The sequence below is a fragment of the Oreochromis aureus genome, linkage group 16, assembly GCF_013358895.1.
Source record: "Oreochromis aureus strain Israel breed Guangdong linkage group 16, ZZ_aureus, whole genome shotgun sequence".
Lineage (NCBI taxonomy): Eukaryota > Metazoa > Chordata > Actinopteri > Cichliformes > Cichlidae > Oreochromis > Oreochromis aureus.
The window spans coordinates 30,272,710-30,285,079 of record NC_052957.1 but is presented as its reverse complement, the minus strand read 5'-3'; the positions used below and the strand labels follow the sequence as shown (position 1 = coordinate 30,285,079).

The 12,370-nt window shown below is 39.5% G+C and overlaps 1 long non-coding RNA gene across 2 annotated transcripts; it reads left to right on the top strand.

The window, feature by feature from the left end:
- Positions 1–1,736: 1,736 nt before the first annotated feature.
- Positions 1,737–7,099, top strand: LOC120433483. 2 transcript variants are annotated; one of them, XR_005608594.1, is made up of 7 exons: positions 1,737–1,808; positions 3,383–3,511; positions 3,675–3,779; positions 4,801–4,853; positions 5,315–5,353; positions 5,559–6,029; positions 6,216–7,099. It is a non-coding gene; the product is annotated as an uncharacterized LOC120433483 (long non-coding RNA). The 2 variants fall into 2 exon arrangements; XR_005608593.1 differs by having other exon boundaries at positions 5,559–7,099.
- The last annotated feature ends 5,271 nt before the right edge of the window (positions 7,100–12,370 follow it).

Genomic DNA, 12,370 nt, shown 5'->3' with positions numbered 1-12,370 from the left:
TGGCCAACTGATTGTTAACCTAAATATCAAATCAGCAAATCATATGGAATCAACTCAGTTTAGCCATGCAGGTCAAAATGACCTGAAGTTCAAACTGAAGGAAGAAAGATGATTTAAGTGACTCTGAACATGGTATGTTTGTTGGTGCCAGACGGGCTAGTCCAAGTGTTTCAAGAATTGCTGATCTACTACACATCTTTTTTACGAAACCATCCTTAGGGTTCAGAGAGAATTATCTGAAAGGGAGAAAATATCCAGAGAGCAGCAGTTCTCCAGGCAAAAATGCCTTGTTGATGTCAGAGGTCAGAGGAGAATGGAAAGACTGCTTTGAGCTGATAGGAAGGCAACAGTAACTAAAATAGTCACTCGTTACAGGAGCAGACGACCACACTAGGTGCCATTCTCGTGAAGAACAGGAAACTAAGGCTGTAATTCACAAAGGCTCACCAACACTGGACAATAGAAGATGGAAAACCATTGCCTTGTCTTATGACTCTCTATTTCCACTGCAGCATTAGGGTGGTAGGGTTAGAATTAGCCACAAACAACATGGAAGCATGGATCCATCCAGCCTTGTATCCATTGCTCAGACAGGTGGTGGTGCTGTAACTTTCTTGGTCATATTATCTTTGCACACTTTGGGCCACTTATTACCAGCTGAGTATTGTTTAAATGCAACAGAGTACCTGGGTATTGTTGCAGCCTGTGTCCATCCCTTTGTGACCACAGTGTACCCATCTTCTGATGGCTTCTTCCAGCAGGATAACATGTCTGAAATCATCTCAAACTAGTTTTGTGAACATGACAAAATGGCCTCCACACTCACCAGATCTCAATCAAATAGAGCACTTTTAGGTTGTGATGGAACTGGAAGAATTGTTCATGGATGTGCAGCAACAATGTGATGCTATCAAGTCAATATGGACCAAAATTTCTGAGCAATGTTTCCAGCACCTTGTTGAAACTAAGCCAAGAACAAAGCAGTGTTGGAGGCAAAAGAGGGTCCAGCCCAGTACCAGCAAGGTATACCAAATACAGTGTTCAGTGGTATGTAACAGCCTATCAGTCACAAGGTATTGTTCCTCTGCAAAGTATTTCTAAAGGGAACATATATAACATTAGAAAAGCCAGTTAATAACATAAACCTAATGCCAAAGGAATGTCAAGGAGCCACAGCTTTACACTGCAGCCTTATTTAAGAAATGAGAATGTTCTTAAACTGCACATTGAAATTCAGACACCATGAAACGCCTATTTACTAATGCAGCAAGACAGCTCAGTCGAGACTAGCTAGTTCTTGATAGACTTGACAGTTGGTGGGTTTTCCTTTGAATCTTTAGAAACATTTTCATTAGATTCTCTAACCGGTCACAATTTTTTTTTCCTCAGCTGAATGTAAACAAAGAAGTCAAAGACTGAGACCAGCCATCTCTGACTACAGCGATTGTGCTTTTTATTTTTTTTCGCCTTTCCATAAAGAGCAACAGCTCCTTCTGTCAACAGCAGCGGCCAAATGTCAGTTTAACTACAGCTGAGTCTGTGACAAAGGCTTTGACGTTCCTGCCAGTTGAAGAGGAGCTCAGTGTAATTCGAGTCATTTTTTATCATTATGCTGTCATTTTGCTGTGGCAGCTATCAAGAGCACCAAGGAAAGGTCAAGGTCTGAATGAACCACTCAAACAAGGCTCTCACAGAAGCTTGATGGATCTCTTTTCATGTGTATCTAAATAGTGAGTCATGAAAATGAGGAGTTAGCTTTTAGTTTCGTCCTGCTGTATGAACCACAGTTCTCTTCTCTTATTTTAGAGGTAAGTTTGTCTACGCTTCTTAAACTAACAAACCTTCACGCAATGCAAAGTAAAAGACTGTTTGTTTAGATTTTCCGCCTTCATTTACCGTCTTGCGTGGATTAAAGTAAATACCAAAGCAAATGACAGATGTATAACCTCTTGCATTTCACTGTGACAATCGTGTTAATATACTGGGAATAGAGATTAGATACGTTCTGCTGTCTCAGATCCATAATTACATAAATAAATGAATAAAAAGCTGTTCACTAGTATATTTACATAAGAAAGTGACTGTACAGAACTGATACTTTCACCACGATAGTTTCAGTGTTTAGATGTGTCACTCATTTTTGATACATTTAACTAAAAAATTACTTACATGATTTATCAAAGTTGTACCATCAGGCCTAGAGTCCTGGGTGGGTTATGGGGGACTCTGTTGTAGAAAACATCAATCAAGATTTTAAATCACAATGGATGAAAAAATGGTACAAAAAAAGTAAAAATGGCAAAAAAGGGATGTTTACTGGAAATTTAGGTTGTTTTGCCTATGCAAGATCCCAATAGATTCAATCAATTAGGCTTTAATTGTCAGCTTAGTTCAGAATAAGTTACATCTAACTATAATGATGGGCTCCTGTTTTTCCTCCTCACGTGCTGCCATCACTGACGAAAATACATGCAAGAAACCAAAATCTGCACAACCAGTTCAGTACCCACGTTTTAGCTCCCCTAAGGATGAATCCATTTTCTTTTCCTTCAAACAAAACAAAACAAAACAAAAAATGGTTTCCATCTAAAAGCTTTTGAAAACATATTTGATGCCACAGAAGCTTAGACATGCTATGCGGTTTGACTTCTGTAAACCAGGACCTATAATTTATGATGTTGTCAGGACATGAACATTGAATGCCACAGTCTACTCCATTTGGAGAAATGACGTGTCTATTTTGGTTATCTGGACGTGAAAAACTGAGAAGAAAAAATAATTTAATATACTGTGATTTTTACACATGTAGTCACCCTGACTTGTTCTTTACACGCAAACACGTACACGTAACTTAGATGTAATGTCAGTGTTCGTTCTGACATCACTTACGAAACATAATATATTTAATAATAAAGGATTTCAGTGTTATAAAAATATTTCCCAAAAGCTATACAGATGTTGTCCTGGTACCCAAAATAGTTTATATAATTATGTTTCATCCAGATTAATGTGTCTAGGAGGATTTAGGGAAAAGCCATTCAGATATATTTTATGATCATTATAGTAAGATTATTATGATAACAAACTTGAAGTAGAGAAAATAATTTCTGACTTCAGAGACCTACTGCTCTGCCTTTATATCACTGAGATAGGGATGAAGGCTTTTTTAGGCAAATAAAAGTCATTTTTCCTTTTCATTAGCACTGGCCTGTAAAACGTGGTGGTACCATCCAGTACACCCAAAAAATCATTTATTAAAGTGATTAAATAACTTCCTTAGGGATTAACAAAGTATTCTGATTTCAAAATGTTACTTGAAGTTGTGCACTCATGGACTGCTTTTTCCTGCTCTACTTTTTCCTTTTTTTGGTGGAGATTTCAGGGTTCATACATAAATAAAAGGAGGCCAGCATGTTTTCAAGTGTCGGTACCGCAGCAGGAGTTTGTGTCTTTGCCAACAGGAACAGAACAGAAGTCTGTTTGTTCTCATAGCAGCTCTCTGATGAGAAAGGTGAGTAAGATCGAAACCTGGAAGGGAGGCCGAGGCTCTGTTTGCTCGGCACCCGTCAGCCCCCTCCACAAACCAAAACCTCTTCTGTTTACTCCCAATCCTTATCCTTTATGTGTGTGTGTGTGTGTGTGTGTGTGTGTGTGTGCTCGCTAAACACAATCAGGTTTTATAGTTTGAGGGGAGATTGGGAGCAGCGACAAACAGAGAAGAGAGCAAAGACAGAAGAAGCTGACAGATTCATGGACTGCATCAGAGTTTAGAATTAAAGGTAAGTCACTTCTTTTTTACTTTTTTTTTTTTAACAAACACATATTTATTATGTGCCCCAAATATATTTTGGGTAAGTTTTTAAAAATTATATTACTGTGTGATACTCTACATTATAGACATTAAATCGGTGCAGCTATGATATAACTATCGTACAATACTGGTACTGCTATAGAAAATTATTATGCTGGGCAAAAGCAGGAAACATTTTCAAATTGATTTGTTTGCAGTTTTAAAAAAATTTAAATGGGTTCATCAACCCTTAAATTTCATGTGGCTATCTATGGTACTTAACTTATCAGAAGTCAAAACCCAAGCAATGTCTTCAATGAATATACTACTGTTATTGTGGGGTGGGGTGTACCTATTGATTTTAAACAGATTGACCTCTTTGTTAAAAAGCCCAGTTTTACAGCAACATAAATATATTTACAGCCGCACTTACAGGGTTTGGTTTCTATAAGAAAGTTTATTGGAACTACTCCAGTCTACAAATCTTTGAAAGGCAGTGTATTCAGAGGAACAGCCATTTGATATGGAAACAGAGTTTATCACCCTAAAAAGTAAAAAAGAATAAGAATTAAGACTTCTAGGGTGGACTATTGTAAATCAAAAGTTGCTATAGTGAGAGTACTGATAGGGATCGGAAAGACAGAACATATTTCTCCCATATTGGCATCTCATCATTGGCTCCCTGTTAAATCCAGAATCAAATTTCAAATCTGTCTCCGCTTGAATAAGACCGCCTTATCTTAAACACCTCATAGTACCATATCACCCCAATAGAGCACTTCACTCTCAGACTGCTGGCTGAAAGTGAAGTGCGGCCTCCCATTCTACTTTTAAACATCCTGGGAACGTTTAACGGTAGAATGGGAGGCAGAGCCTTCAGCTTTCAGAAACCTCTTCTGTGGAACCAGCTAGCCTCTCCTAGATACGTTGCTGCGAGCTTCCCACGATGCACTGAGTGTTTCTTCTTCATTCACCTCATTTCAGTCTATCTTGTCTCCCTCCCACATTAGATCGCTGCCTCTCCCTGAGCCTGGTTCTGCCAGAGGTTTCTTCCTTCGAAAAGGTCGATCTCTATTTTTTATACACTACTCTGTATTTAATCATCATTTGTAATCATTAATAATTATCATTAATAATGTCTGGCTCTTTTCTACGGTGTGCCTTTTGTCCTGTCTTCCTCCATCACCCCCACCTGGTCGTGGCTTTTAGCTGCCCCTCCCTGAGCCTGGCTCTGTTGAATAAATTCTTCTTGTTAAAAGGGAGTTTTTCTTTCCCCCTGTCACCAAATGCTTGCTCATAGGGCTTTGTCTGATTGTTTGGGTTTTCTCTCAATTATTGAAGGCTCTGTTGTTGTGATTTGGTGCTACAGTATATAGAAAAAATGACTTAAACTGAATACAAAATGAGTTAAGTTTGTATTTTTTTACATGCCTTGTCTTCCTATTATTCCTTCTCGCCTTTAGCATGTTAATTAAATTACACTGACAGCACTTCTGATAATTATGTCCATGAAATGCTTTGCAGAGCTGGAGGGTATTGACTGGATGGATGTCTCACCCACAGGTTTGAACCCTTGTTGTTTTTGGGGGAGGATTTGCTGTTAAAACCTTGTGAGGGTAAAATGTAAAAGAGGTCAAAGTTCTCACATAATGGTGAGAATATCACTCGTTACAGGCATCACCTCTGTGTCAGACTGTGTACTATAGCAGCTAAGTGAAGGTTGCCTTTTTCCCTCTCTCCATTTATTCTCTCTTTTCTCGTCTCCTAGGAAACCTCATCTGTGTAAAAACCTACTTGGTTTCAAGGAGGATACGTTTGCCAGAGATAAAGGCATTTCATCACATTGCACCGGAGACTAGGTTCAAGAAACTGCCTTTTATCAGCAGACAGCAACTGAGCTGAACATTTCACAGTCTTCATATATTAACCTTATTTTTCCCTCCAGTCTTTGAGTCTGGAGTGTATTTCTGGTATCTGATTGTTTGTATTTAAACCAGGATGAAGAACAGTCAGGCTCTATGCAAACTGAATAAACTATGACACTGTCTTTGAACTTACACCAAACAGGGAGGAAATCTTTTGGTGCTATTATCTAAAAATGTGAAGTCATGTTGAGTGTTAAAATGGATTCGGATGAGTAGTCTGTTCTCTGTGTCCCTTCTGCAGACTCTCCTTTAATGTGCACCACAGAGGGCAGGATTTTTTAATATGTGTACAGCTTTGAAGAAGGAGACCAATGGTAAGATGCTATGATAAAACTGAAAAATCATATATTCCTTATTATGCGCAGCTATAGCTCAGCACAATGCTGCTCTTTTCCTTTGACGTATCCTCATTGCTCTGCTTGGCGCTCATAGCCACTTCAATGATGTTTTCAACTGGCAGATCATATCCATAGCCCACGCCTTTCTCCCCTCACTTTCAGTCTCACCCGCATCCTCCTCTCTTTCGATGTCAGTCATTATGATCCATTTCAGGAGTCGGTAAACATCCAGCACTGTGTTCAACAGGCACAAACTTAAACTGTTTCATTCTGGAGGAGGCAGAGAGATCACCGTGCCAACAAAACACCGGTAAACATTGGTGCCATGGCAACCTCCAGAGCGCAGGACGCAAATCTCCATGGCAACCTTTGTGTGTGTGCAAGGGGGAGATGGAGCCAATGATTGAAAGACGTCGAGACAAATGATTATATTGTCAGCAAACAGAAAATATATTTATCAATGTGCTAATGGTACAACTCTGACTGCAACATCCAGGAGATGAATAATGTGAGAACTGCAGGGCAACGAAGGGTAAACAACAACTGCAACACAATTCCCTGATGCCAAACATCTCTCACAGATCTAATCATCGCATCACTTTTCATCCACTGCAAGGTTTACGAGGTAATAAAGGACTACAGCCAAAGCACAGAACTCAATTTCATAAGGACTTTATACGTCATAGGAAAATGACTGAAGAAATTAAACTTTACTTTTTACCCATCAGCCAAGAAAGGCTGATAGGCTTTTGTCATCACCCTGCCAGGTGGGTGGCGTGGATACCCAACTTTGTGGACATGATACTTGAGACAAAGGTGATGTTGGATTTTCAAATTATAGGTGCATCTACAAAAAGTCTCAGACGATTTAAATCATGGTTAAGGTCAGAGGTCTAGTATCTTGTGACTCTTGTGAAATCAAGAAGAAAGTCACCTAGGATTTTCAAATTTATACCATTAGTGCATCTATTCAATTCAGTTTTATTCATTGTTAGGTTTTTCTCTGTATGGATTATTGTAGGGTCTACCTTACAATAATACATACAGAGAAAAACCCAACAATCATATAAAGTGCCTTGAGGTGACTGTTGTTGTGATTTGGTGCTGTATAAAGTATAAATAACATTGAATTGAATTGAATCATATGACCCCCTATGAATAAGCACTCTGGGACAGTGGGAAGGAAAAACTCCCTTTTAACAGGAAGAAACCTTGGCAGAACCAGGCTCATGGAGGGGCGGCTATCTGCCGTGACCGGTTGGGGTAACAGAAGGAGCTACTAGAAGACTGCGGGGTAGCACTGATGGCTGCCAGTGTTTTTGGTATTGCCATCAGTTCCATAGTCTTTTCCTGTTGTTGTCTGTATCATGTGTCTGGATCTGTTCTTAGACCATCTTGTAGTTAACATTAACTCCTCCTGCAGCCTTCTGTGTTTTTACTTCCCACTTTTGTTCCTTTTCCCCGTCCCCATTATTTTCCTGATTCACCTGGACCTTACTATCCATCGCCTTGGTGTGTGTATTTAATTTGAGAGTTCTCCCACAGTCTTCATTGTGAAGACAGATTATTCTGCGTGGGTTCTTTTACTAGAGTTTCTTCCTGTGTCTGACTTCCAGCCCCCCTCATCTGCTCTGTGCAGCTTTATGCGGTATTCTTAAAAATATAGCCCAACACTATTCTTAGCACCCTGCCTCTGAGATGCAGAATCTCAAGTATTGCCTTGAGTGGGCACAGCCAGGGTCGGATTCAGAAAACACTGGCGCCTCTGCAGAGCCAGTTCTTCCTTGGTGCTTTTTGAGAACCAGTCTATAATTAGACTGGTTTGGAAACTGAACATTGTCTGGGGGAAAGTTTAAGTAATTATTGTGGGAGGAAAACATGCTGGATAGAATCTGAAGGTTGCATCTGCAAATCACTGGTTTATTGCTTGCATTGGTCCGTCACATGGTCACTGATGACAGTGATTGACACTTTCTTGTTAATGCCAAAAGAAATACAAAAATTGCTGGGCCTATTTTCTTTCTTTTCAGTGGGAATGCCTGGAATTGGATCAAGATGAGGGAGCTGCTTCTGTACCATGTCGTTGTAATCTAGTTGTAAGAAAATATTAAAGGTGTTTTTGGTTATGACCTGGGATGCTGCTTAATATTCTGAAAAATGTTGCAAATTAGAGCTAAAAAACTTTGTGTAGTCAGTTATGCTTTGTCTTCTGGGATGCAGGAAGGTACTATATATGTGCAAAGGTCTGTATGGGCCACTAGCCATAAATTCTCTGTGTTCTCCAATAGTCCAGAAAACAGCACCTTCTTCCTGTATTTACTTGTGTCTGGCTAATAAGCACACTAAATATTCACACGTTGTGGTTTGTAGTGACACATTTTGGTTCGCTTGGATACGATAAATATACTTCATTGTCCCCTTAGTGAAATTTGTTGTGGACTTAAGTTCTGTCACAGAAGCTGCCTTCACACTTGGATTTTTCTCTGTGTGAAAAGAAACCAAATCGTGAGAAAAAGCTACAAGTTTACAAACTCATCAACTGATTCGGACCAGAGGAAACAAACTACAGGTGTGAAAACGCTCTCAAAATACCCCAGTCTCTCTGGCTCCATCTCCACCTCTCCAGGCTCTCCTCCACCTGCTTCCTACTCTAAATACACATCACATTGTCTTCCATCTGTTATCCTGCTGTTCACTTCACCACTGTCTCCCTGTCCCCATACATGTCCTGCACCACCCTGACATACTTCTCTGCCACTGAACTTCATCATGCACTACCACAGTTCCTCTCTTGTTACTATACCTTGTATTATCTCTATACCTACAAAGACACAGTTCAACCTCTTCTCTATACTTCTCTATTAACACACTGAAAGGAAATACTGCATCTGTAGTTCTCTCTCTCAGCATGAAACCATACTGCTGCTCGCTGATCATCACCTCTCTTCTTAGCACTCTTAGAACTCTTTTTCTTATCTTCATGTCATGTAGTTACTACAGTTCTGCACATCATCTTTGTCCTTAAAAATTCTCAGGGATCCTCTCACTCTACAAGATTGTATTAAACAGTCTGGCCAAAAAGTCCACTGCCCTCTCTCCTGGACATCTCAGGCATGTCATCTGAACCATCTGCCTTTCCACAATCCTCTGTACTTCATCATTCACTAACTTTCCTCCATCTGTCCTCCATTCTCCCTCATTCATTGATGAGCTCCTCAAAATACTCCTTCCATCTTCTCAGTACACTCTCTTCACTTGTTTATATATTTCCAACTCCTAAATCACCCTAACGTGTTGCACATCCTTTCCAGCTTAATATCTCTACTTGGCAAATTGATACAAGTACTTTTCTTTGTCTTAAGTATCTAGCCTCCCATGTAATTCATTATAAGTCTTTTTCTTTAGCTTTGCCACCTCTATCTTTGTTGTATGCCCAGCCTCCAAGCCTAGCCTCCTTTTCCTTTGAATGCTTTCCAGCATTTTGTCATTCCACCACCAAGTCTCCTTGTCCTATTTCCTCTGTCCAGATGATACACAAACACCTTCTTGGCAGTTTCTCCTCCCACTACACCACAGAAAGGGCAGTGAAATGTACAATATCATTTCTGTTTTAAAAGAAGAAACAAAGAAGAAACAAATTATTTTAACATATGAAAAGTAGTTTTGAATTAACTAGCTCACCAGTTCTCAGAGTTAGTTCCTCTAGATCAGCAGTCCCCCAACCTTTTTTGTGCCATGTCCGACAATATTTTCACAGACCGGCCTTTAAGGTGCTGCGGAAAAATACCACAAAATAAAACTAGTACAGCTACCAAAAAGGGAGATTTATTCATAACACACGGGAAAAGACCCAGGGAAACCTTGAAATTCCTGAAAACCATAAATTTCACACCCGGGCCTCAACTCTCACCGCCCACTACCAAACGACTCACGGACCGGTACCACTGCTCTAGATTTCTTCTTTAATGACATGTTGCAGACCTATTCATGTGTGAACCACAACTTGGGTGCACTGACACTTGCTGTAGTTACAACCAGCCACCGTCTGCTGTGGCTGACACTTCTCCATGAGTAAGAGGAAATGTAAATGTTACTCTAAGCCAATGCAAATTGTGAGTTCATCCAAAGTTTTGGACAGTAATGCATAACTTATTGCAAAGTAATATGAAAGGTAATACCAAATTCTTCCAATTTTTTAAATATATTTTTGTCATAATATTTTGAAATACGTTATTCATTTATGTTTAACTTGTTTAAGTTGACAGCTGGGATAGGCCACCTCCACCCTGAACTGGATAAGTAAGAAAATGGATGGATGGCTGTTTAAGCAGCCCTACTTTCTCTGGATAATGTGAATGGATGTGGTGACTGTTCCTTTATTACCCTAAACAACCAAATATACATAAATATATTTTGACCCAATCCCAAACACACCTTCCTTTTGCCCCAAATATTCACTACCAAATGATTCATTCATTGTGGAAAAAACATCTCTAACTTCCTGCTTTTTGTTAAAAGCTAAATCATCCTGCTGCAGGTAAACAGTGACAGCTGAGGGCTGCAGGCAGAGTAGGCATTTTTACCAAAGCATCAACAGATGGTTCAACTCATTGTTGGCTTTTGTCTATGAAAAACAGGGAAAAATATACAACATGCAACGACACACAGTTTTACTAGAGGGAAGGGATGTTCTTAATTGCCTGCAGGTTTCCAGACGCTATGACCTGCAGCTTGTAAATTCACTGTTACATCATTTGGATCAGTTAGTGTTACTGCAGGGACTTACAAGCCAGCATATTGCCAGAAGAAAAAGTGCATCTACAAACAACTGAGTAAGCCAAAGGTCCTGTAGAGAACCCATGCAAGCACAGGGAGAACATAAAACCTCCACACAGGCCAGCAGGTGCTTTTGAACCCAGGACCTTTTCAGTGTAAGGGAACAATGCTAACTGTGTCACCAGGTTTTCTCCCCAACAGATATGGATACAAATGACACAATAACTGCTAGTTTGGCTTAAATGGAAAATAATTTAGGTAAAGCAGCTTAAAACAATATAGTGCAATAACAATGTCATAAATGATTGAACCTACAGAGAATTATTAGCTAAATCTGGAGCTTCTCTGAAATTCCCTCCTTCTGCAGTGTCATTTTTTTGCTGCACCAAAAGTCTCTTATTAGAGAGACAATATGCTGGAGACTGAGCAGCAAACAGCAAGATTATTAAGCAGAGGCAGTGGTAGTAGAAACCAAAAACAGATCTAAAAGAGCGTGAATACTGGACATATATTTACATAGAAGTGCTTTTGAAACACATGCAGTCTGAAATAAAGCCACTTTTATTAAAGCAGAGAGGCATACAGTGAAAGCCTTAGATAATATCCTCTAAATTAAATTAAGCAAGAAGAAAGTGGATAAAGCAGATAAATGAATCAAATTGGCAACTATTAAATGCATCAACAATCTTTAAATGAGACAAAACAGAGAACATTAAAATGAACAGAGTGTAGGCTTGTCTGAGTTTTAGCAGCAGTCAGCCAGCCTGGTACAAAAATATACTTGTACATTTGCACCACAAGGTCTTGTACTCTTATCACAGATGGAAAACGAGGAACAAAGATCCATTTACCTGTTTTCCTGCTTGTTGCCTCTCACTCTGTTAAAAATTAACTGAGGAAACAAGTGTGTGGCGTCAGTCAGTAATGGCAATGGAGAGGAAATATACTGCACATGTCCCCTAGATAAAATCAGATTTATGTGGTCATTTTATGTAGTTAGAAATGGTGGTTGATTGATGATAATGACCTGCCCACAGCAGCTTATTTGATTAAATGCAATCTTGTCATTACTACATATACACTGTGTAGGAAATATCTGCAGGGAGGAAGCTATTTCCCTCAGTCTGCCAGAACAGTACACTAGCTTTTCTTATTTTAATGTATAGAGACAAAGTAGCCTAAATTGGCATAAGGAAAACCAATACCAGTAGAAATCTGAATGTTTGTGACTGAAACAGGGTTAATAAATGTGTGGATGTGACAGTTTTAACTATGAATGATGACATTTATTGACACTGGTCACCATTACTTACTTAAACACTGCAGACCAAGCACAGCTTGTTGGCAGAGCGGGTTCATTTGGAAGTGCCCTTGGGCAGAATGGTGAACTCCAATTCTCCCCAGTATGTGCATGAATTTTAGGCAAAGTACTTTTAGACTAAAGCACCGTGTGACTGGGTCAGTGATGCTTGTGGTAAAAAGCGTGTTGAGTTTTAAATTAGAGTAGAAAAGTGCTACGTAAGTAAAGCCCATTTTACTAA